Here is a 25,409-nt window from a genome sequence, read left to right as displayed (position 1 = left end):
AAGAATTTCAAGTGGATAAAAAACAAGGACATTGATCAGACAAACATTAACTGGCACTACTCCAAAAGTTAAGTCCCTAGGCGAAATATTTAAGCCGGAGTCCGTCAAGGAGACGTTCCTGTTCAATCTCTCACTTGAGAAAGTAATCAGGACCTGGGAAAAGGAAATTAAAGGAATAACCCTCGGCAGACTATTTAAAGATAGACATCAGATCTCGTATGAGAAAACTTAATACATGGAAGGAGCTTTACGATACACAGATGGACAACCTATGATAACTAAATTTGAAAAAAATCTTTCAGGTGAACCAATTCAGATATTTGAGAGAAATTATTCAGCCCTCTGGTTTAAACCACGAAGCAACTAAGGAAAGAATTGCCGAATTACAGAAACCGTACAGGATCGCTTGGAACAGGTACAATAAAAAATCAACATCTCGGAAAACAAAACTTAGACACTATAACACATTAATCAAACTTGAAGCGTTATATGTTTCAGAAACCTTAATCATTTTATGGCGTAGAGAACAGGAAAGGAAAATTTTAAGAAAAATTTGGGCCCAGTTTGTATAGAGGGAATATGGAGGAAAAAATCATCCCAGGAAATCTATTGTCATTCTGAAAAAATATCTTACACTTTTCGGAAAAGGCGATTGAAATTTTATGTACACATTATCAGAATGAACAATAACAGATTAACTAAAGAATTCGCAACCTGGGCCTTTCATCTAAAACCAAGAACAGCTAGATTCGTGAAATTGAAACAGATCTCCAGGAAACCAACATCTCGGAAGATATTGTACAGGACAGATGTAAATTCAGAACCAAAATCCTCGATCACCAGTTTGAAGACAAATCCAACACCAGAGCCACTATAACATGGACAGAAGAAGGAAGGAAGAAGCTCAGCGATAAGATGAAGAGAGTTTGGGAGGAGGCCAACGCATCAGCTTAGCTGGTTCAATCGAGCTCCTAAGTCGGGCATAACGAGGTAATATAATAATAATAATAATAATAATAATAATAATAATAATAATAATAATAATAATAATAATAATAATAATAATAATAATAATAATCTGGCTCCTTCGCTGAGAGGTCAGCGTCGTGGCCTTCGGTTCAGAGGGTCCTGCGTTCGTCTACACACAGCACACCAGAGTACCGATGACACTATCAACCGCCATAGAAGCACGCAATTGTCAATACACCCATCCTCCTAATGTTAGCTTCAGGAAGGGCATCCAACCCTAAAACTAGGTTACATCCACACTCTGTGCTAACCCAAGAAATTAGGTGAATGGTCGATAATTATGATGATAATAGCAATTTATTAATGCCATCATAATTTGCCATTAACTCTTTGCTTTTGGTCGATCCCCTTTACTGAATAGGGAATCTTACCGTCAACTCTAGTCCCAAACGTATTCAATAGGCTACAACTACGCACCGTTTCAAGAATAGGAATTAGGAAGAGATAGGCTAGAATTTGGTTAACAGAGCAGAGTGACCGAGCGTGTTAACGTGCTTGGGCTATGAAGTTAAGTTCTGAATTCGGGAGACGAATTGTCTCCTCTGGTTTCCCATTTTAACTTCCGGTCAAAATACCGGGACAGTTCCTATTTCATAGGTCACAGCCGATTCTTTCCATCTCCTTACCGAATTACTTTACTTCTTTAATTCCATATTCGTTAGCTCCTCAACTGACATTGGAGGCAGGGGGGCATCCGGTCGTAAAAACTTGCCATACATTTCATCTCAACTAATCCCCGACCCCGTATCAGGAAACGGAACTAAGCGGTAGACATGCATAGCCTACATACGAGATGACATCATTATTATTATTATTATTATTATTATTATTATTATTATTATTATTCATAGTTAACTCTTGAAAAATTATTTACCTTTTAACCTGCCATTTCTCCTTCCCGTTGAATGCAGAGACTCCGGTAACCCGAAGTAAGGACAGGGCTCCGCACCGACGGGTGTTGCCAGTTCTGGGAACCAATAAAAGAAATTGAATGAGACTTTGCAGACGATAACCTTTAAGTATTATTAAGAGATTCGATTGTTTCATGTTTGAAGATTGGATCACTGTGATCTACAGTCTTGTGTACGTCCAGTGTGTGTGACAGTATTACACTACTATCAATAAACGTCCATTCAGTTGTTTACATTAGAAGGATGACATTTTGGCCCTGAAAAATACCCTCTCTTAACGTAACGACAATTCATCTTCGGATCCCTTGGATGTAAACACTATTAAATGCCAACTACCCACTGGACGAACTCTGCATCAAGAAACGCCTATCTTCCCGTGTGAGTGAACGTTACCTCCAGTTCCTTGGCCACATTTTAAGACGAGATGGAGAGAACTTGGAAAAGGTAATTTTACAAGGCAAAATTGAAGGCAGTAGACCACGAGGAAGAACAGCAAGCAGATGGATAGATCAGGCGAAGAAGATCACTGGGCTACCACTTCAGGTCATATTAACGAAATGTGAAAACCGCTCGGGATGGAGACATCTTGTCAAGGTTGCAACAAGGAAATGATGGAGTTATGAGGTCACGACGCTCAGTAATGAGCACAACGACTAATGATGATGACCCACTACCTTGGTGGATCCGGGGAAGAGTATCCGACTCATGGTCTAAAGTACGTGGGTTCGACCCATGTTAAAGAGCTCTTGTGCTGCACTCACTGTTCCTGGACAACATTAAAAAGGAAATAATAACTCAGTCATAGGAACCGTCCAGTATAATTAATTCTACTCTCGTTGCTCAACTACAATACAAATCGGAATGACCAAATTGATAGGCCGGCCACTTAGATTGTACAACTTCAGAAGATCTGCCGTTCGGTAGCTCAGGCCATAGGATTATTATTAACGTAGTCTTACGTTCCTCGAAAACGGGTAGCCTACATGGAAAGAAAAAAATTAAGACGCTTTTAGTGTCTGGGTAGAACGCGTATTTCGCCGAGAGTACAGTATTTAACTTACGGTTATGTTTAATGTCTCAATTGACGGACAGAAGAGGAGGATACATGTTGAAAAAAGATAAGAGAAAATCTGAATCGTAATTTTCATGAAATATCGCTTCTAAGTAAGGCACAATTTGTGCGAAATATGTGATGTCACATGCACTATGTTATAAGCTGACGCCGTGTCGACTCGCGTGCTCACTTGGAGGTTAGCTGCCGTGAATACATCGTGGTCAGTTGTATAGAATAACAAATTAATCTTGCTTTTACGCGTAACGTTGCTCTCGAACTCTTAAATTTTGTCTCTTATTTTTCATGTCACAGACCCATACTGCACAGAGTTATTACCCACATTCCAAGTGTATCACATTCTATAAAATAAAATTTATTATCCACATAATATGTGTCTTTTATTTCTAATAAAGAAGTCTACTAAAGCCTCAAAGTCCTGCGGTCGTTACAATAATGACAGCCTACTGCAAATTATTATTATTATTATTATTATTATTATTATTATTATTATTATTATTATTTTGCTAGGGCTTTACGTCGCACCGACACAGGTAGGTCTTATGGCGACGATGGGATAGGAAAGTCCTAGGAGTTGGAAGGAAGCGGCCGTGGCCTTAATTAAGGTACAGCCCCAGCATTTGCCTGGTGTGAAAATGGGAAACCACGGAAAACCATTTTCAGGGCTGCCGATAGTGGGATTCGAACCTACTATCTCCCGGATGTAAGCTCACAGCCGCGCGCCTCTACACGCACGGCCAACTCGCCCGGTGTTATTATTATTATTATTATTATTATTATTATTATTATTATTATTATTATTATTATTAACGGCTTGTTTAAGTTGATTGGGCCCCTCATCCTCTATGTTCATGATTGCGGAGTCGAAATACAACACTACCGGGCGAGTTAGCTGTGCGGCTAAGGGGTTCGAACCCCTACTGTCGGCATCCCTGAAGATGGTTTTCCGTCGTTTCCCATTTTCACACCAGGCAAATGCTGGGGCTGTACCTTAATTAAGGCCACGGCAGATTCCTTCCCACTCCCAGCCCTTTCCTGTCCCATCGTCACCATAAGACCTATCTGTGTCGGTGCGCCGTAAAGCAAATAGTGAAAAAAATAATAATAAAAAAATCCAACACTGTTGGTTGGCATTTCGTTCCATTTAATGCCAGTTAATCTTGTTACTTTGGCTAGTGGAATAATGATGGCAGTAGTAAGGCGAACATTAAATACAGACTAGCACAAGCAAGAAGTCCTCTCTTGGAAAATGAAAGATGTATTTGAAGACTTCTTTGGATCGTTGCATTGTATTGAAGTGTAACATCGATAATAACTATGTCCGACTCGTTGGCTGAATGGTCAGCTTACTGGCCTTCAGTTCAGAGGGTCCCGGGTTCGATTCCCGGCCGGGTCGGGGATTTTAACCTTAATTGGTTAATTCCAATGGCCCGAGGGCTGGGTGTTTGTGCTGTCCCCAACATGCCTGCAACTCACACACCACACATAACACTATCCTCCACCACAATAACATGCAGTTACCTACACATGGCAGATGCCGCCCACCCTCATCGGAGGGTCTGCCTTACAAGGGCTGCACTCGGCTAGAAATAGCCACACGAAATTATTATTATTATCGATAATAACTAGTATGAAAAGAATAGAAGCATTTGAAATGTGGCGTTACAATAGAATATTGAAGTTGAGATCGGATGACAAATAAAGAGAGATAAAACTAGTTATTTATCGGGGGCAATAGGCCCTGCTCATTGAGAATGTTTAAATATATTTCAATGAAGTGAAAAAGGGATTTATTAAACTTTGTTCTTAAATAAAGTCAGCAACGCAGCCTAGGTGGTTGCGTCGCTCTGTAACCGTATTTTTGTGCATACGATATTCTTTGTATAGCCGTATCACCTTCTTGTACTTTTTCATTAATGATTACTTGTACATAATATGTTAATATATTGGAGTCTGCACCCAACCGAACGATACGTGTAGCTGTCCATGAGTAGGAGAAACATGTAAAGCTTACGCAGATAAAGTGGATTCCTATTCTTCCACAAGTCTGGCCTTGATTCGAACCTGCCAGCCATTAGCTGATCACGTGATTCTCCGTCTCACTCAGCCGTCCCAAGGCCTCCGTTGAATTTGAAATTAGATGCTTTAACTCACTTAACTGGAGTTACTTAAAGTACTAAATTTTTGAAATGATATTGAAGCACAGGATTTTCACTTAAACCATAACGAATAGAAGAATAAGAATAAGAAGTAATATTACTGGCGCAGTACGCCTGGTCCGCCGCAGCGCAGCGCTGGCTCTGACTTTGGCTCCCCCTGTGGGTGGGGGCAGTAGAATAACACCCACGGTATTCCCTGCCTGTCGTAAGAGGCGACTAAAAGGGGCCCCAGGGGCTCTGAACTTTGGAGCGTGGATTGGCGACCACGGGGTCCCTAGCTGAGTCCTAGCATTGCTTCCACTTACTTGTGCCAGGCTTCTCACTTTCATCTATCCTATCCGACCTTCCTTGGTCAACTGTTGTTCTTTTCCGACCCCGACGGTATTACGTATGGAGGCCTAGGGAGTCTTTTATTTTCACGCCTTTCGTGGCCCTTGTCTTCCTTTGGCCGATACCTTCATTTTTCGAAGTGTCGGATCCCTTCCATATTTTCCCTCTGATTAGTGTTATATAGAGGATGGTTGCCTAGTTGTACTTCCTCTTAAAACAATAATCACCACCACCATCTGACTTTGGCCTCAAGTTAGCACCAGCGCTTACGAGACTTTTAAACACTTGCGACCTGTTTTAGAGGTTAAAATACCGTAAGAGATCCTCTTAGGCGCTAATAAGTTCGACCTCTCCACTTACTTTATTGTGGCCAATTATAATTTAATAAGTCGTTTCCTGTAATAGTCCAGTTTCGACAATGATATCTTTGTCAGACACACATGGCAACATACATTCAAGGTAAAATCGTCATCTAAAAGAAGGCCTAAACACAAAATTTTGGCACCTGTAAGCAAATATTACTAACCTGAAATAGGCTATAGTCATTACAACGCATCAACACACATATACACATAAGCAGTCACATACAGTGGCGGTCAAAATAATAGAGCCACCTCTGTTGACGAGATTAAGAACTAGGATATCTATTAGTTCGCAAAATCTCCACGAGTGCCGTGTTGTCAGTCCCTTTTAGACAATATCAGGGAAGACGTCGCTGCTGTCTGTAGTCGTGCGAAAGGAAGCGTTTCAGCTAGACGTCCGAAAAGAGGCATAAAGGTAAGAATCTTATGGGTCAAAATAATAGAGCCGTTTTACAGAAGTCCCGTTCAAATTGATTTTTTGCAGTTGTTTTGGGGGCTAGTGATATTATTTGTCAACAAACCTCCACTCAATATTATTTTGTATGTAAACTGACGTTTGGTTTTGTTTACATTCTTCTAGATGGGCAGAGCAGAGCATACAAGTGATGATGGTCGTATAGTAATGTTCCGGATGTTCAAAAGTGGGATATCCATGAATCAAATAGCCAAAGATTTACACGTTTCGCGAAAACGAGTCCAGAACGCCATTAGACTGGCAAAACAAACAAAGCCGCAGGTGGTGAACAGGGGGCGACCTCGTGTAACTACTCTTCGCGTAGACAGACTCATCACTAGGGAAGTAAAGAAACCGATTTTTGTCACCACCACGACTGAAAGCCATTTTGTTTAGCGACGAAAATGTTGTTCAATCATCAACTTCAACGATTCAAAGACGACTGAGATCCGCAAAATTGAATGGGCGCATTGCGAGACAGGAGCCACATGTTTCAAAAGCTAATGTTCGGAAAAGGTTGGCCTTCGCCCGGAGAAATGAACACAAACCCAATATTTGATGGAGGAACATCCTTTGGTCCGATGAATCCAAGTATAATAGGTTTGCCTCAGACGGAAAAGTCTATGTGCGCCGCCCACCAAACCAGGAATTTAATCCCAAGTACACTTTAAAAACTGTGAAATACGGTGGCGGAAGTGTTACGGTATGGGGATGTTTTTCATGGTATGGCCTTGGTCCAATACACCGTATCAACGGCATAATGAACGCAGAAATGTACAACGACATCTTAGCAAATGTGATGCTGCCTTATGCTGAAGAGGAAATGCCGCTGAAATGGAAATTTCAGCACGATAACGATCCAAAGCATACTGCAAGGATCATAAGGCAGTTTTTTCAATATCACCATATCGAAGTATTAGAGTGGCCACCTCAATCCCCTGACGCATCTTCCATCGAGAACTTATGGGAGATCGTAGACAAGAGAATTGACCGCTCAAAAGCTACGTCTTTAGATAAACTTTGGGAAGAAATCCAGAGAGCCTTGTATGCGATCAGCAGCGACGAATGCAGGCGTTTAGTCGACTCTATGGGTAAGAGGTGCAGGGAAATCCTCAAAAATAAGGGTTACACCACGAAGTACTAATGCACTCCTATGCAAAAACGACTGTTCCTGTAAATTTCATAAGACTTAGATCAAGTACAAAATATTTGTGTCAATTGGCTCTATTTTTTTGACCCTGTGGTCTGGTATTATTTTGAATATTATTGATTAGTTTCAGTTGTGTTATCTATATAACTGACTGTGGTACAATGTGACTCTGTTGTAATGGTTCCTGTACAACGTGAAATTTTGTTTCCATCATAGTACAAACATGTCTAGTAATAAATTTGCACTTTATTCTAAACCTTTGCCAGGTGGCTCTATTATTTTGACCACCACTGTATATTAATTAATCTAAGTTCATTAGAGAAAAAAATAATCTATATATATAAAGTAGCTTGTCCTGACTGACTGACTGATTCATCATCGCCGAGCCAAAACTACTGGACATAAAGAAATGAAATTTTGGGGATATAATCATATTAAGATGTAGGTGCTCGCTAAGAGGGGATTTTTGGATATTCCGTCGCTAAGGGGGTGAAAAGGGGGGCGAAATTTTAAAATTAGTGTGTTTATATCTCAAAACTTTAAAAGTTTACAGATGTGAAAATTGGTATTTAGAATCTTCTTTAAAAATAAGGAAACACGTATTTTTTTGTTTTCAGACAATCCCAATAGGAGGGGTGAAAAAGGGTGAAAAAGGGGTTGAATGCCTAATCAGGATACCGGTGCTTATATCTCAGAAACTGAAGATATTGCAGACCTGAAAATTGGTACTTTTGATCTCTCTTAAAAATAAAGAAACACGTATTTTTTTGTTTTTGGAAAATCCAATTAATGGGAGGGTGAAAAGGGGGTGAATTTTTAAAATGAGTGAATCTATATCTCCAAACTTTTAAAGTTTGCAGATGTAAAAATTGGTATTTAGAATCTTCATTAAAAATAAAGAAACACGCATTTTTTTGTTTTCAGAAAATCACAATAGGAATCGTGAAAAGGGGTGAAAAATTGGTTGAATGCCTTTAATGAGGCTACTTATATCTCAGAACCTGAAGATATTACAGACCTGAAAATTGGTGTTTGGGATCTCTTTTAAAAATAAAGAAACATGTATTTATTTGTTTTTGGAAAATACAATTAATGGGGGGGGGTGAAAAGGGGTGATTTTTTAAAATGAGTGTATCTATATCTCAAAACTGTTAAAGTGTATGGATATAAAAATTGGTATTTAGAATCTCCTTTAAAAATAAAGAAACACGTATTCTTTTGTTTTCGGAAAATCCCAATAGGAAGGGTGTAAAAGGGTGAATAATGGGTTGAATGCCTTTAATGAGGCTACTTATATATCAGAACCTGAAGATATTACAGACCTGAAAATTGGTATTTGGGATCTACTTTAAAAGTAAAGAAACACGTATTCTTTCGTTTTTGGAAAATCCAAATATTGGGGGGTGAAAAGGGGGGTGAATTTTTTAAAATGAGTGTGTCTACATCTTAAAACTTTAAAATTTACAGATGTAAAAATTGGTAGTTAGAATCTCCTCTAAAAATAAAGGAACACGTATTTTTTGTTTCCTGTAAATCCCAATAGGACGGGTGTAAAAGGGTGAAAAATGGGTTGAATGCCTTTAATGAGGATACTTATATTTCAGAACCTGAAGATATTACAGAACTAAAAATTTGTATATGGGACCTCCTTTAAAAATAAAGAAACACGTATTTTTTAGTTTTTGGAAAATCCAATTAATGGCGGTTAAACAGGAGTGACAAATTGGGGTGAATTTTTTGAAAGACTATATCTACAGAATATCTTGGAAACGTAAAATGTTACAGACGTAAAAAGTGGGTGTTTGGAATCTCCTGTAAATGTAAAGAAACATAGGTGATTTGTTTTTGGAAACTCCACTTAAGGGGAACTCAAAAGGGGTGAAATTTTAAAATGAGAATTTTTACAGTATATCTAAAAAAACTTAACATATTACAGAAGTGAAAAATGGTTTTTTTTATCTCTATTAAACATAACGAATCGTGTATTTTTAGTTTTCAGAAATACCACTTGGCTGGTGGGGGGTGGGTAAAAGTGACTGAAAATGGTGTTGACTTCTTTGAATTAGGCTACTGATATCTCAAAAATGAAGATGTTACAGACGTGAAATTTGATATTTGCAATCTGCTTTAAAAGTAAAGAAAGACGTATTCTCGGAAAATCCAATGAATGGGGGGGGGGGGGGTGCAAGAATTGAAAATTTAATTGACTTGATTGTATGAGAATGCATACATCTAATAAAAACTAAAGTTGTTACAGACGTGAAAATTCGTATTTAGATCTCCTTTAAAAACAAAGAAAAACGCGTTTTGGTGGGGAAACCATCTTGGAGGGTGGGAGTGTAAAAGAGTTGAATTCCTTTCATGGGGACACATAAATCAAAACTGAAGAAGTTAGAGTCATGATAATTGGTATTTAGAAGATCTTTTACTATTAAAGAAACAAGTATTTTTTGCGGGAAAATTCACTTAGGGGGGGGGGGGGGAAGAGTAGTGTGAAATGAAGTGAAAAATGTAAATAATTCTTATGGGGATACTTATATCTCAAAACTGAAGGCAATAGACGTGAACATTGGTGTTTGGAATCTCCTTTAAACATAAAGAAACAAGCCTTCTTTTAATTTTTTTTGGGGGGGGGGGAGGTGCGGGGGTGGCGGTAAATAAACTTAACGGCGGTGGGGTGTAGAAGGAGATGAAACCAATTGATTTTACTGTTCTTAATGTACTTATAAGTATCCTCCGTTGCTCAGGCGGCAGCGCGCCGGCCTCTCACAGCTGGGTTCCGTGGTTCAAATCCCGGTCACTCCATGTGACATTCGTGCTGGAAAAACCGGAGGCGGGACCGGTTTTTCTCCGGATACTCCGGTTTTCCCTGTCATCAGCCACTCCAGCAACACGTAATAGTAATAATAATAATAATAATAATAATAATAATAATAATAATAATAATAATAATGTTCCGGACCGTCGTCAAATGTGCGGACCGCGCTGGCAACGGCTCCTGGACGAGTAATGACTAAGAATGCAGTCCGGCCGCGGGTTCAGTGCCGCCAAAGCACCCAATATGACACCGCGCCGGATCTCCTGAAGGATTTTATACATATTACAATTATTATAGGAAAAGATGGCAAAGATTTACGGACTCAACTGACCGTCAGGAATACCTGAGCCTAGCCCGGGAAGTACGAAATCGATTGCTGGAAAGGAAGATTGAAAAATGGGAGGAAACGTGCCGTAATCTAATAGAAAACGAGGCAGATCGCGAATTTCGGTGGATTATATATCTAAAACAATAAGCATTCAATTATAAATTTCAGTATAATACCGTAGCGAAGCACGGGTATCTTGCTAGTTTCTTAATATAGTTCAATAATTCAGGGACAGCAGTAAGACTGCATACAGGTCTTAACAAATCAGAGAACTGAGATGATGATGATGATGATGATGATGATGATGATGATGATGATGATATCAACAGTTTCAAATGAATAGTAAATGAATGTTTGATTCTCTGCCATCACATGGGAACTCTACCACTTTACAACTTGCCTGTTCAAGTTGGATTATAATTTGTATAAATATTTTTTGCCAAAAGCTCTCCAGGGGTACTATTTTTACCAGTAAAGACAGCAACTGGTTGAACTCGACTGTATAAGAGAGGTACAAACATAAAAACAAGGGCATGGTCAGGCAACACATTACACTGGTGTTACATTAACCAAGTCCACAAATCCATCTATGAGCAAAGAGGACCCATTAAACTGTACATCTTCTCTTAGTTTCATCTCATCAACAATGACAATCCCTGTCTTTTTATCCTCATCCCTTTCTTCATTGAAGTAGTTTTTAATGGCATCAAGAGCATTTTTATTTACACCATATGAGCATTTTAAACCCTTTATCAAACTCCTTAAGTGCACCTCAGATGGAAGGGGCAGCGAAGCATGTTTCATGTAGTGTCTATAACCCTAGGGTGATTTTATGTGTAGCAAAAAACTATCTAAAAGAAACTCGCTGTCATACTTGTATCTCATACCTTTGAGATTCTTTTTCTGACACTTCTGCAACATAGTGTCCACAATAACATTTGTTTCCTAGATAGCCCTTCTTTACACCGACAGCCACCTTGATCTGAAAGTCTCTGTTTCATCCTACCAAGTTCACTTTGCAGAACAGAAACTTTAGCTCTCTCTAACTTAATCGTTTTGTTTGCCCTAGCCAAGTTCCATTTTAGGTTCCTTAATTGTTGTGTTAATTTTAACACTTCAGACTTAGAATCATCGGATTTAGGCGTGTTGGTGAACTGGATATTGCTGATATCACAAGGGGGACGTCTTTGCCAGAAGATTGTCAGACGATTTTCTTTTTTGGAAGTTTCCTTTTAGTTACACTACTAGACAAATACTTAGGCAAATTAGGAAATATATGTGAAACAGAATAGTCTTTCGATCGCCATTTAGTTCTTGGGAGAAGTACTTCCTTTCCTTCTATCACAAATTTGTCAAATTTAACAATTGAATGTTCTGAAAAGTGACCATCACAGGTGTTGGACTTTTCGGTAAGTTTCCTATCCTTCCTTGGTATGGCCATTTTCCACTTGATAAAATGTTCCTTATCTTTAGGGGGTTTGAAAAACCGCCTTACCTCTTTAGAATCCCTATAGCCTGATCTGCATCCTGGTACAAAACAGCAAGGCATCTTCACTACTCACATTAAGCACTCAGGGAAATGTAAGGGCTAAACTGCTGTTTACTTGCATTAAAAAACAAGGAAATTATCACACGAAGATAACTTCAACACATTGCAAGAAATTCAATTCCCTTTCACTTAATGCTTCCTACAATAGCATTTCAGGTATTATTACTATGAAATAATAGTGTAAGCACATGCGTATCAATAAAAGTTTGCACATAACACCACAAAAACACTCCAACCGATTAAAAAACTTCACTTATCGCACATAGCACACGTGGACATCATGTAGTCACAGTCGACTGGAGCGCTGCGTAGCGGAGAATACCAACCCATCCGTATTCATTACATGTTATTGAGGGAGAAGAGATAACACTTCCTCTATTCGTTATGCTTAAACATCAACCTGGATATCCATTTAGTGGTTACCGCACTTTTATTAATTTAATGAAACATGATATTTAGAGGAATAATTTTATTTTTTCCGAGGTCCTGGTATAATGTTGTGAAGAATGAGTTATGAAGAATGTGACGTTCCGAATACCCACAAATTTGTTATTCCTTACGGAGCAAGCGGCGTATGAAATTTTATGGACATTTAGCACGAATGGATGACTCACGACTGACTAAGAAAATATTTCTTATTATCAATGGAAATCGACAAACCAAAGTTCGCTGGCTAGCGGATAAACAAAAGGACCTCGCAGAAGTCGACGTTGATCCAATGGCAACCACAAGGAATACATACAGACAAAAGATCAACACCCATAAATTCGCACCCAAGAATCCATCTGAGAAAAGCTTGAGACTCAAAACTCATGGACACAAGAAAGACGGCAGGCCCATAGTGAAAGGATGAGGAAGTTTTGGGAAGATAAGAAGAACAAGAAAATGAAGAATACCGGTGCTATTTAATGGTTCCACGTGCTCCTTAAAGGGCTAAACGAATGTATAATAATAATAATAATAATAATAATAATAATAATAATAATAATAATAATAATAATAATCTATATAAATAAAATTGTTTCTGTTTGTCTGTTTGTCTGTTTGTCTGTTCCACCATCACGTCGAAACGGCTGGATAGATCTCAACCAAACTTCATATTTATGGTATACTCATCCAGGGGAAGGTTTTCATATGCATATAATTTTAAAATCCTTGAATAGACGGGGGGTTTATAGGAAAACCAGAATGGTTTTTCCACCATCACGTCGAAACGGCTGGATAGATTTCAACCAAACTTCATCTTTAGAGTATACTCATCCCGGGGAAGGTTTCGATATGCATATCATTTTGAAATCTTTGAATAGACGGGGGGTTTATAGGAAAACCAGAATGTTTTTTCCACCATCACGTCGAAACGGCTTGATAGATCTCAACCAAACTTCATATTTAGAGTAAACTCATCCCGGGGAAGGTTTCGATATGCATATCATTTTAAAATCCTTGAATAGACGGGGGGTTTATAGGAAAACCAGAATGGTTTTTCCACCATCACGTCGAAACGGCTGGATAGATCTCAGCCAAACTTCATATTTAGAGTATACTCATCCCGGGAAAGGTTCCGATATGCATATAATTTTAAAATCCTTGAATAGACGGGGTGTTTATAGGAAAACCACTGTGGTTTTCCTCCATTTTCTCTTATACTATTGATTTTCTGTAAACTTCGTTTACCGTACGTGAAACGTCTCTTCATTATAAACAACTTTCGTTATGTTCATAATTTACCTTACTCTTCACATGACGGAGAAATTTACAATTTTCTGCTGCTATCATGCTCCGCATTTTGTGACCGACAGACCGACAACGAACCTACAGGTTACCATGGCAACGTCTCTGACTGCATGCCAGTAGGGAAGTAACGTATTGCGATTTTCCTCATCATGCTTTTAAATTCGTGGTTGTTCCTTGGGTAGATGGCAAGAGAGGCGTCAATCGGCTCATCTGCGGGATATTGGCGGAATATCGTTGGTGGTTATAACCGCCCTCGAATAGATTAAGTAATAACACCATTAGTCATCTTCTTATTTGTTTAGCTAAGAATCACTGGACCTAAATTTCTCCTCAGTTACCGCTTTATTATATCCATAACTCACACTAGCATAATTTATTGAGGGGCATTTGATTTTCCAATACATTCACTTGACATTTACATATTTGTCGTTATCCGGCTGTCCTCAGTTATAATCCATTTTCTATTAGTTTCAACATTCTTAACTGTATTATTTTCTTCCTTAATTATTCCGTATGTACATGAGTGCTAGAAACTACTGGATGCATTTCCACCAAGATTCGTATTTAGAATACACCTGTCCTTGATAGGTTTTAGGGGAAATATTGTTTCTAAATCCCTGAACTGACTGGGGGTTTATACGAAACCGAAACAGTGATTTTGCACTTCCAAAAAATATACACAACCAAACTTTATGGAAATCTACCTACCTTGGTAGAAATTAATTTCTAAACCTTTTTTCTCATGTGCATCATTTCGATACGAGGATGAATAAGGGAGATATCATTAACGGACCGTTTTTCTGTACAAGTCCCATCGGACTTGACTCACGAGCGGGTGCGTGTAAAGCGTATTCCTTACAACTTGAAAACTACTGAAGACATTCGAACCAAAATTTATATTTAGCATCCACCTGTTCAAAGGTAGGTTTTAAACGTAAATAACATTTCATGTTCCGGAATGGACTGGCGGTTTATAGGGAACACAAATGGTGATTTTACTCTTCCACAATATATACAGAACAAGACCAACCTGACTGGAAATCGAGCAAACGTGATGGAATTCCACCTCTAAACCTTTTTTTCATGTGCATTTTTTCGTCAGGAGGTTTAATAAGGGAGATATCATGAATGGTCACTTTTGCAGGTTAAGTCCAGCGGACATAGCCCAAAAGGTGGTTTACATGGAGCAGATTCCTTAACTATATAAATCAAATCGTAACGACTGTGTGCCTCTACACTGACTATTTTGGCGAAATTTTCGTACAGCTTTCCGTTTAAGGGGTAATAATGACCATCTCCATAATTTTTGGTTTAGTTTCCAGAAGGTCCTAATTTTTACCCGCCTCGCCCAAAATCCAGATTGCGGCATAATCTGCCAGAAGAAAAAGATAATTGAAATTTGACAAAATTATACGTTTTAGCCTGTAACGAACGGAAAACATCCTAGATCATTAAATTTTTCACTTTTTATCCCCGAAGTATATCGAAATATTCAGGCAATTTTAATGATGGTGCACACCTTCGGAAATTCCTATCACATAACGGATTGCACAATCTTTTTCTCTATTAATCGATGTTAAGTCAATTTGGAATTTTCACATGCATAATTCATACTTTCAATTACTTATATGAAATACAGAATCATCATACTCTTCACGAAAATTGGCCCACCCAGTAGGCATATGTGAGCCAAATGCTATGTATGTAGCTGTCACATAATTATCTGAAAAGTAATGTAATGTGAGATAATCTTACAAAACCTTTACCCTGTTCCACGTTTCTGCCTCACTCTGACCCAAGGATAGATGACATATCATAGGACCAGCCATTTAGGCCACTAAATCCGCCGTGTCTTATGGTATGATCCTTTGTCGATATGACGTACGTTTAGTAGCAGTTTATCTGTAAATGAAGGTCTTCAATATTGTAAACACGCATATACTTTCGTATGTCGATCTATATATATTCACTGATGTCGATTTTTAGCGATCGAGAATGGGTGGGTCTGAGATTGTAATCAGTACTCCCCACACCGACTTTGACTGGCAGTAGGAAATTGTTCCTTCTCCAACTCCTGTGAAACTGTCATTAGTATGGGACGCCTACAATTGTAATGAATAGTTCCCTTCTCGATTTGACTTGCAGAAGGCAAGTGAGCATGCCGTTTTGTTTAAAACTCCCCTACCCGATTGTGTTTGGCAGTAGGCAAGGGTGCCCGCAATTAGAAACAAATGTCCTCATCTAAAATGTGACTGGCATTAGGCATAGTGGCCTGCTATTTTGATGGAAACTCACCAACTTGGTGTGACTGGCAGTAAGCTGGCTGGCAGTAGGAAAATGGGCCTGGCATTATAATGATAACTGCACAACTCAATTTCGAGTGATAGTAGGGTAATTGCTTACCATTATAATAGAAACTCCTCAACTGTAATCTGTCTGGAAGTAGGAAAGGGGGCTGCCATTTTAACGAAAACTCCCCAAATCGATTCTGTCCGCGTAGTAGGCAATGGGGCCTGCAATTATAATATAAACTTCTCAACTCGATTGTGAATGGCAGTAGGCAAGTGAGCCTGCCGTTATATCACAAATCCGTAACAAACACTTTACATTGGAAACAACGTACGGGGACCTCCCCATGCTCTTTCTCGGATAACGCTAAGAGGCATGCAATTTTAAAACAATCTTATTTACTGCATGTACACTATTTACTTCGATATTCGAATACAATGTAGAATACCGTAGCGAAGCACGGGTACATTCGCTAGTAATAATAATAATAATAATAATAATAATAATAATAATAATAATAATAATAATAATAATAATAATAATAGGCGTAGCAATAGAACCAGCATCTGGGTTATACGACCGTGTGTGTTGTAGAGTTTTGTCAACAGCATGCGACACTCTCAAAAGTTCTATTAGCCTACTGTGATTTTTTTATTGTGGCCGTGAAAGCCTTAATTGACAGAATTAATAATTTCGTGTGGCTGTTGCTAGCCTGGTGCAGGCCTTGTAAGACAGATCCTTCACCTGGGATGGGTGGCATCTTTCGTGTATAGGAAATTGCGTATTATTATGGTAGAGTGTAGTGTTGTGTGTGAGTTATAAAGATGTTGGGGACAGCTCAAAATCCAGTTCCAGAGCCTAGTGAATTAACTGTTTTAAGATTAACATCCCTCGACCTGGCCGGGAATCGAATCGGGGTCCTGAGGACCTGACCACTCAGCAATTGAGCCGGTAATTTGATCAGAAGGAGGTAGATTAATAGGGCATAGGCTATCTTGATTCACCTAGGATTTGTTCAATTCATTTCCTGAGAGAAGTTCAGAGGCTAAGAGCAGGGCAGGAATATGACAAACAAATTAGAGAAGATGTAGGATGCAGTAGTTATGTAGACATGAAAAAAAGTCAGCATACGTTACGGTGGCGTGTACAACTGCATCAAACCGGCCAACGGAATGATGACCCAAAGAAGAAAGCTAGAGATCTGCGTCTCTAGACTGAAATGAAATGGCATATGGCTTTTAGTGCCGGGAGTGTCCGAGGATATGTTCGGCTCACCAGGTGCAGGTCTTTTGATTTGACGCACGTAAGCGACCTGCGCGTCGTGATGAGGATGAAATGATGATGAAGACGACACATTCACCCAGCCCCCGTGCCAGCGAAATTAACCAATGATGGTTGAAATTCCCCACACTGTCGGGAATCGAACCCGGGACCCTTGTGACCAAAGGCCAGCACGCTAACCATTTAGCCATGGAGCCGGACGTCTCTAGATTTACGAGCAAGTTACAGAACACGGTTTTTGCATTAAATTCGGATCGTGGTACTGTAGTAGTGGTCTTTAGTCAGCTATTCTCTATGAAGAGAACACAGCTTCGTGGACCGTACACATGCTGATGGGAAGGTCATACAACAAATATGAATCAGAGAGACAAATCCACCCTAAATACATGTATGATGTTTAATCGTATCACTACATCGTGTGGACTTACACAATTACAGTACAACTAAGGTTAAGTTATGAGTAGGTTCCCACCTTCCAATACTTATCAATTTCTATATAATAGGCTTATTAATTACATAATATAAACCATATAATCTCTAGTACACGTCTCCAACATGAAGAAGAATCTTATCGCCGTTTTTAATTCGTCATTTGAACACTGACGTGTTGAATTTTTAACCAACATGAATGAACTTTATTTCATCATCATTATTATATGTTTTAATCTTCGAGCCATTTTATCATATCTTTTAGCTTTTGTATCATCGTAACATCAATGTATTTTAATTGTCTTGCCATTTAATCAAATTTTAGCTGAAGATGTTCCATAATCGGAACGAAACATGTACTAGAGATTATATGGTTTATATTATGTAATTAATAAGCCTATTATATAGAAATTGATAAGTATTGGAAGGTGGGAACCTACTCATAACTTAACCCTAGTTGTGCTGAGGCAATACGGAATAAATGTGAGATTTATAAGCTGCAATTACAGTAGTTAACGATAAATGACGTGTTTCCTTTTCCTCAATTACACTGACAGTACGAGGGAGGTTACTTGGTTCTCTACTAAAGGAACATGCCACACAGGAAGACGACTGCTGAGCTGCTATGCGGAAGACAGATTTAAGTAAGAGCACAACCTCTTTCCAAGCTGGCTATAGAAAAGTTCTTTCACTGTGGTTTGAATGTATTTCCTTTAACGACTTGGCTTTCTGGTCGTATTTGGGTACAGTCAACACAAATATTCCGATACATCTTGACGATGGTCTCATTGGTACAGAAGCATGCGAAGTGACAATCCTTCATATCCATAACATTATTATTATTATTATTATTATTATTATTATTATTATTATTATTATTATTATTATTATTATGTGCGTATGGACCCAATGGATCAGGCAAAGCTCTAACGATTCTGTTTTCTGAGTTGCCAAACAGCTCTCATCCTTTTTCGTTCTTCTCTCACTTTGCTCCATTCTTCTTTTTCACTTCGTTCTCTGGTTGCACTTTCCATCCATTAATATTTTTCCTACAAAGGTTTCTGTTCGTGGTGTCATCTGAGCTTTTTCCAGATCATTCTTCAGTTCCAGTACCCATGGAATATTTTTTAGATGTTCTATGTAGGTGAGAATCTTGTGTGTCAGTCTACTTGCCGGCAGTCTGCGGACGTGCCCATAAAATTTCAGACGTCTTTTGCGGATGTCTGCTGCAATGTTGGAAAGCTTTTCTGTCACTTTGCGTGACCTCAGTCTATATCCATCTTCTGTTTTTCGAGGGTCGAGAACTTTCCTCACGATTCTTTCTTCTTTTAAAATGTTTTCTAGGTCGCCTTTCCCATTTAGTGTAAGGGTCTCGCTGGCATATAAAGCTTCGGGCTTGATTACTGTATTATAGTGTCTGATCTTTGCATGGCGGGACAAGCACTTTTTATTGTATATGTTGTGAACCCTACCGTAGGCTTTCCGAAATTTTTCTAGGCGAATTTTCTGGGCAGTTTTCTCGCCTCCCGTTGGTTAAAGTATTTCTCCCAAGTACTTGAAGTGTGGTTCTCGGTTGATTTGCCCACATGTCGTGTTCAAATTTTGGATGTCAAATTGTGAGCAGAAGAACTTGGTCTCTTCAAAGGAAATTTGTAGGCCAACCTTTCCAGCACATTCGCTAAGGGTTTCAATTTGTTTAACGGCTGTGTCTACATCATCTGTCAGTATGGCCAGGTCATCTGAAAAGCGAGGCATGATATCTCAATACCGTCTTTGGGTCGTCCTAGTCGTATGGGGCGCCAGTATCCCATGTCTTTCAATACCTTCTCCCACTGGCGGACGACTTTGTCTAGGACGAGGTTAAAAAGAAGCGGAGATAGGCCGTCACCTTGTCGGAGCAAGTTTTAATCGGGAATGGTTCAGAGATCTCCCCTATGAATTTAACTTTGGAGATAGTGTCAGTGAGTGTTGCCTTGATAAGGTTGAGGGTCTTGGAATCAAGCCCCAGTTCTTCAAGAATAACGAAGAGAAACTGTCGATCAATCGAGTCGTACGCTTTATTATTATAAGCGGCCGGAATTTCTATATTTAATGTTTTAGGAAATAGCCAACAACGGTTTATGAGGAACCGTTGTCTCATTCTACAAGGGTATGGAGCGAATGCATTGAAGTTTGCAGCAAATCCTACTCCGAATGAACATTGACAGTTGCTGTCATTAGATTCATTCGATTCAGTGACTCAAGGATCCATTGAGATATTTTAAGAATGTTTTTGATGCTAGATGGTCAACATTAATTCCATTTATTGCAATTCTGGCCGAGAACGCAGTAGTTTGCCCATGAACAGCGATGTAACCGGGGGTTTTGTAACTTCATGCTTAAGTCTGACTGGCGAAAAGTCCTGGAATGAAGCAAAAATAATTAGCCAACAGCAAGACCAGATGGTGATGCTTTCTTTATATCTTACGTTCCACGAGGGAAAACGGGAACTGAGTGTACATCGACGTATAGGTCCTGGGCCAGAGAAAGAATTGAGGCTACTTCCGTTCTGATGCTCTAGGTTCTAGATTGGATTTTGTCTTTGCTATCTGTTTGATCTTGAGCTAACACGTATAGATTTTTGCTGACGCTGGGAATGAGCTGTCTAGGACCGGGAAGATAGCAAATGTGGCCCACATTAAGGCACATCCACGGAATTTGCCTTATTTAAAAATAAGAAACGATGGAAAATGATCTTCAGGGTCACCGACAGTGAAGATCGAAATCTCCTATCTCCCGAAAGCAAACTGTCTGTTATAAGATCCGTGCGCGCAGCTGTCTCATTTGGTGAACACAAGAAATACAGTAGATTCTGGAGGTTACTACTTCGCCCTGTTTCTATTTCGTGATGAAATGAAAACACATTCCCTTTCTTTCTTTATTTTTTTCTTAATCCGCCTACCCTCCAGGGCAGGTTTTCTCCTCGGACTCAGCGAGGGATCCCACCTCTACCGCCTCAAGGGCAGTGTCTTGGAAAGTGAGATTTTGGGTCGGGGGAATGAAACTGAGAAGGAAGACCAGTACATCGCCCAAGCGGCTTCACCTACTATGCTGAACAGGGGCGTTGTGGGGGTAGGGGAAAATCGGAAGGGATAGACAAGGAAGAGGGAAGGAAGCGGCTCTGGCCTTAAGTTAGATACCATCCCGGCATTTGCCTGGAGGAGAAGTGGGAAACCACTTCGAGGATGGCCGAGGAGGGAATCGAACCGAACTCTACTCAGTTGACCTCCCGAGGCTGAGTGGACACCGTTCCAGCCCTCGTAACACTTTCCGAATATCGTGGCAAAGCCGGGAGTCGAACCCGGGCCTCCGGGGGTGGCAGCTAATCACACTAACCACTACACCATAGAGGCGAACGAAATCACATTTTAAGAATTTAAAAAGCATTCTTGTATACCTGCTTTTCTACTCTAGGAGTTCTCTAATCAAATAGAGAGCGCTGATAAACTTACGAAGAATCTGCATCTACATGCAGCTTGATGATGGTAATGTACGGTTAGAATGGATGGACAGAAATGTCGATTGGTACTTAAACTGAAATCTCGCAACTTGTGTGCGTAGTTTAAAATTGACTAGTGCTGTACCCGTCGTTGACAGGTTAGTTTCGCAGCAGTAATACCATGTATAGTTGGGCCCACGAGAGTTGGAGTCTGACATTTGAGCAGCGAAAGTAGTAACTACGAAGTATGCGGCGTTTTCATAGTTACCTCCATCTTTGGTATATCGCCCTTTCATACAGGCTGAATATTTAATCAAATATGTAGGCCTAATTCAATTAAATAAACTTCGACCCTTTCCTAAGCTCGTACTAATTCCAGCATTTAAGACAAAACACGCCCTTGCCGATAAATATGAGATTTCATAATCACTAAACTGACAATAACCTGAACAAATGCACATATTAAATAGAGAATAGAACTGTACAACTAGCCACTGATTAACTTACAAAAAATAAGCTAACAACGAAAATAATATTCATTAAACAAACAATAAATACTTACATAAACCAGCAACAATTAACACAGCTAACACAGTACCACTCCGAATAATCACAAAAGTGATTGAGAGCAAGCCAACCCACGTGGCGATAGCTTCCTTAAATGTGGCATCTCTGTTATCGTTGCCATAGCAACAGACCATTTTCGAGCAGCGATAGTCAACTCTTTCTCGCCGGTGGCGCTAAACGTCAATCTCCAACTCTCGTGGGCCCAACTAAAGCATAGGTGAGTGTCAGCAGAAGAGACAGAGTTAGCAATACTCAGTCAGTTCTAGGGGCTCCCCGTGAGGATCAGTGGTAGAGTGCTGATCGCAGGTTCAGAACCGACAGCGGTACCATTTCCTAAGTTGGAGTATGGCTCCAGTGTATGGGACCAACACCAGGATTACTTGATACGTAAATTTGGAAAGATCCATAGGAAAGCAGTACGATTTGTTTTTGATGATTTCCGACAAAATAGCAGCCTAGTGTTACGAAGCCAACGGCCGTAGCCGTGTTGAAATACTGGATCCCGTGAGATCTCCGAAGTTACGCAACATTGGGCGTGGTCAAGATTTAGATGGGTTGCCACGCACTGTTGGTGGGGGGGGGGGGGGGCGGTAATGGAATGGAGGAGCGAAAAGGAACTGGCCTCCCTACCGTACGTAAACTCCGGCTCAGGCACACCTCTGCGGAGGTTCGGACTTGCCTTCCGGCAGACCCTTACCTTGCGTCAGTGTTACGAAAATGTTGCAAACTTAGGGCTGGAAGGACTTGGGAGTAAGGAAACGAGCTGCTCGTCTAAGCAGTATGATCCCAGCTGTCAGTGGGGAGATGGCGTAGAATGACATTAGTACACGTATAATCTTGAGTGGAGTTTTTAAAAGTAGGAAAGATCATACGGTAATAAAAACCAAACCAAACCCCATGGCACTACAGCCCTTGAAGAGCCTTGGCCTACCAAGCGACCGCTGCTCAGCCCGAAGGCCTGCAGATTACGAGGTGTCGTGTGGTCAGCACGACGAATCCTCTCGGCCGTTATTCTTGGCTTTCTAGACCGGGGCCGCTATTTCACCGTCAGATAGCTCCTCAATTCTAATCACGTAGGCTGAGTGGACCTCGAACCAACCCTCAGGTCCAGGTAAAAATCCCTGACCTGGCCGGGAATCAAACCCGGGCCTCCGGGTAAGAGGCAGGTACGCTACCCCTACACCACGGGGCTGGCTTCATACGGTAATAGGAAAATAAAATCAATAGAAATACTCGATACATTTCTAAATTCTTCGAAATCATTTAAGAAAAGACTAAGTAAACATTTGATAGGGAATCTGCCAACTGCCCCACATGCAGATCAATGATGATTAAATTGATTGATTGATTGATTGATTGATTGATTGATTGATTGATTGATTGATTGATTGATTGATTGTTATTCTCAGTTATCTCAGTCGGGGTTTAATCTACCAAAAATAGCAAGCATTTAAAGCAAGTTTTGTTAGAAAAATTTCTAAATAAAACTGGCCGTTTTCAAAACATCAGCAAGAAAGCATTTCAAACGTAATCGAAGCGCCCCTTTCTTTTCTGAATATCATAACGCTAATTAGGCCCGCCTTTTAACACAATTGTGAAATATACGCCTTCCTTTTCTTCAAGGCCTTTTCCAAGTTACCTGGGGTCGGCACTTTGAATGGATTTAGCCTAATTTTATGGCCAAATGCTTTTTGACGGCAACGCCATGTGGAGAGATTGCGTGTGTCCAGCATCCACAAGTTAATTCCAATGGCTCGGGGGCTGGGTGTTTGTGCCGTCTTCAGCATTAGAATTCATATAGGTAGGGCCCCATCCGCAACGACACGCAGGTCGCCTACACGGCGTCAACTCGAAAGACCTACACCAGGCTTATCCGGAGGTCACACGCCATTATTGTTATTACTATTGGGTGTTTCTGTAGTGGTTTGTCGTTGTATACTAATATAAATACAAAATTCCGTCCCCGAGCTCAAGGAAATAAGCAACGCGATTCCCAGCCGGAATCGAACACGAGATTCTCTGATCCGAAAGCCAGGAGCCAAAGAGCCGGACAATACTGTATATAGTAAAATATATGCTGAGTTTCATAATGGTATGTCCTGTCGTTTTCATGTGATGATCAGACAGACAGACAGACAGACAGACAGACAGACAGACAGACAGACAGACAGACAGACAGACAGACAGACAGACAGACAGACAGACAGACAGACAGACAGACAGACAGACAGACAGACAGACAGACAGACAGACAGACAGACAGAACAAGCGTGGTTCGTGTCGCTTAGCTGGGAGCTTGCATTCCGGAAATGGTGGATTCGAACCCCACAGATGGCAGCTCTGAAGATCGTTTTCCGTGGTTTTCTTTTTTCACCTTAGGCTTATGCTGGTGTTGCTCCTTAATTAAAGCTACGGCTAATTCTTGCCTATCCCATCGTCACCGACGGCATACCTGAGAAAGTCCAAAGTTAAACCGCTTGCAAAGAAAAAGCAGATGTTTCATGTAAATGCTAATGGTTTTACGTCACACCGGCACAGATAAGTCTTATGGCGATGATGGGATAGGAAAGGGCTAGGAGTTGGAAGGAAGCGGCCGTGGCCTTAATTAAGGTACAGCCCCAGCATTTGCCTGCTGTGAAAATGGGGAAACGACGGAAAACCATCTTCAGGGATGCCGACAGTGGGATTCGAACCCACTATCTCCCGGATGCAAGCTCACAGCCGCGTGCCTCTAACCGCACGGCCAACTCGCCCGGTATACGTAAATACTTATCATGATCAAGAGCTCAGTTCACTTATTCCATGTATGTTGTCTTGTCTAATAACCTTTGTTCATTTGGTACGTAGTTGAAATTTATTTAGGCTAGGATGAAGTAACATCTCAGCATTCTCCTGCAATTGAAATGGGCGGGAAGCTGCTACATAAACCCTTAAACGGACACAAACAATCATATCACAGATTTTTACGCGTTAGAGGTCTCATAAGGTGGAACTTGGTGAAGCTTGTGTAAATCTTGCCCCAAGTTCTTAACTAAGCTTAATGAAGATGTGTGTTCCTAATACCCCGGTTAGAGAGTTGTGAGCAATCCACAAGACGCTGCGGTAGCTGTAACAACCCCTCGTAGCGACGCTAATCCTCCCCGACAGCTTCACAACGTAAAAGAAACTCATCGGACCTTTTCCTTCTTTACTGGAGAAGCTTTTGTACAGTTCTTCGAATGCCTTCTGCAACACGTCTGTTGCTGCTGTTATTGTCATTTCTTCACGTAACGAGCCTAGGATATAGACTGGCGTGCTGAAGATGTGTTCGTGAGGTCTGTGTTTGTCATTCCTGTACTGATATTAAACAATAATTGTATTTTACCTGTGGAATGGACTCGCACAATTAAGTAAACTAAATATGCTGGTGCTATGCGCCTTGCTTTCGAACCTGGTTGGCTACTTTTATCAAACGAACCGTCTGCTACTG

The sequence above is a fragment of the Anabrus simplex genome, chromosome 1 (assembly GCF_040414725.1).
Source record: "Anabrus simplex isolate iqAnaSimp1 chromosome 1, ASM4041472v1, whole genome shotgun sequence".
Taxonomy (NCBI): domain Eukaryota; kingdom Metazoa; phylum Arthropoda; class Insecta; order Orthoptera; family Tettigoniidae; genus Anabrus; species Anabrus simplex.
This window is presented reverse-complemented; position numbering follows the sequence as displayed.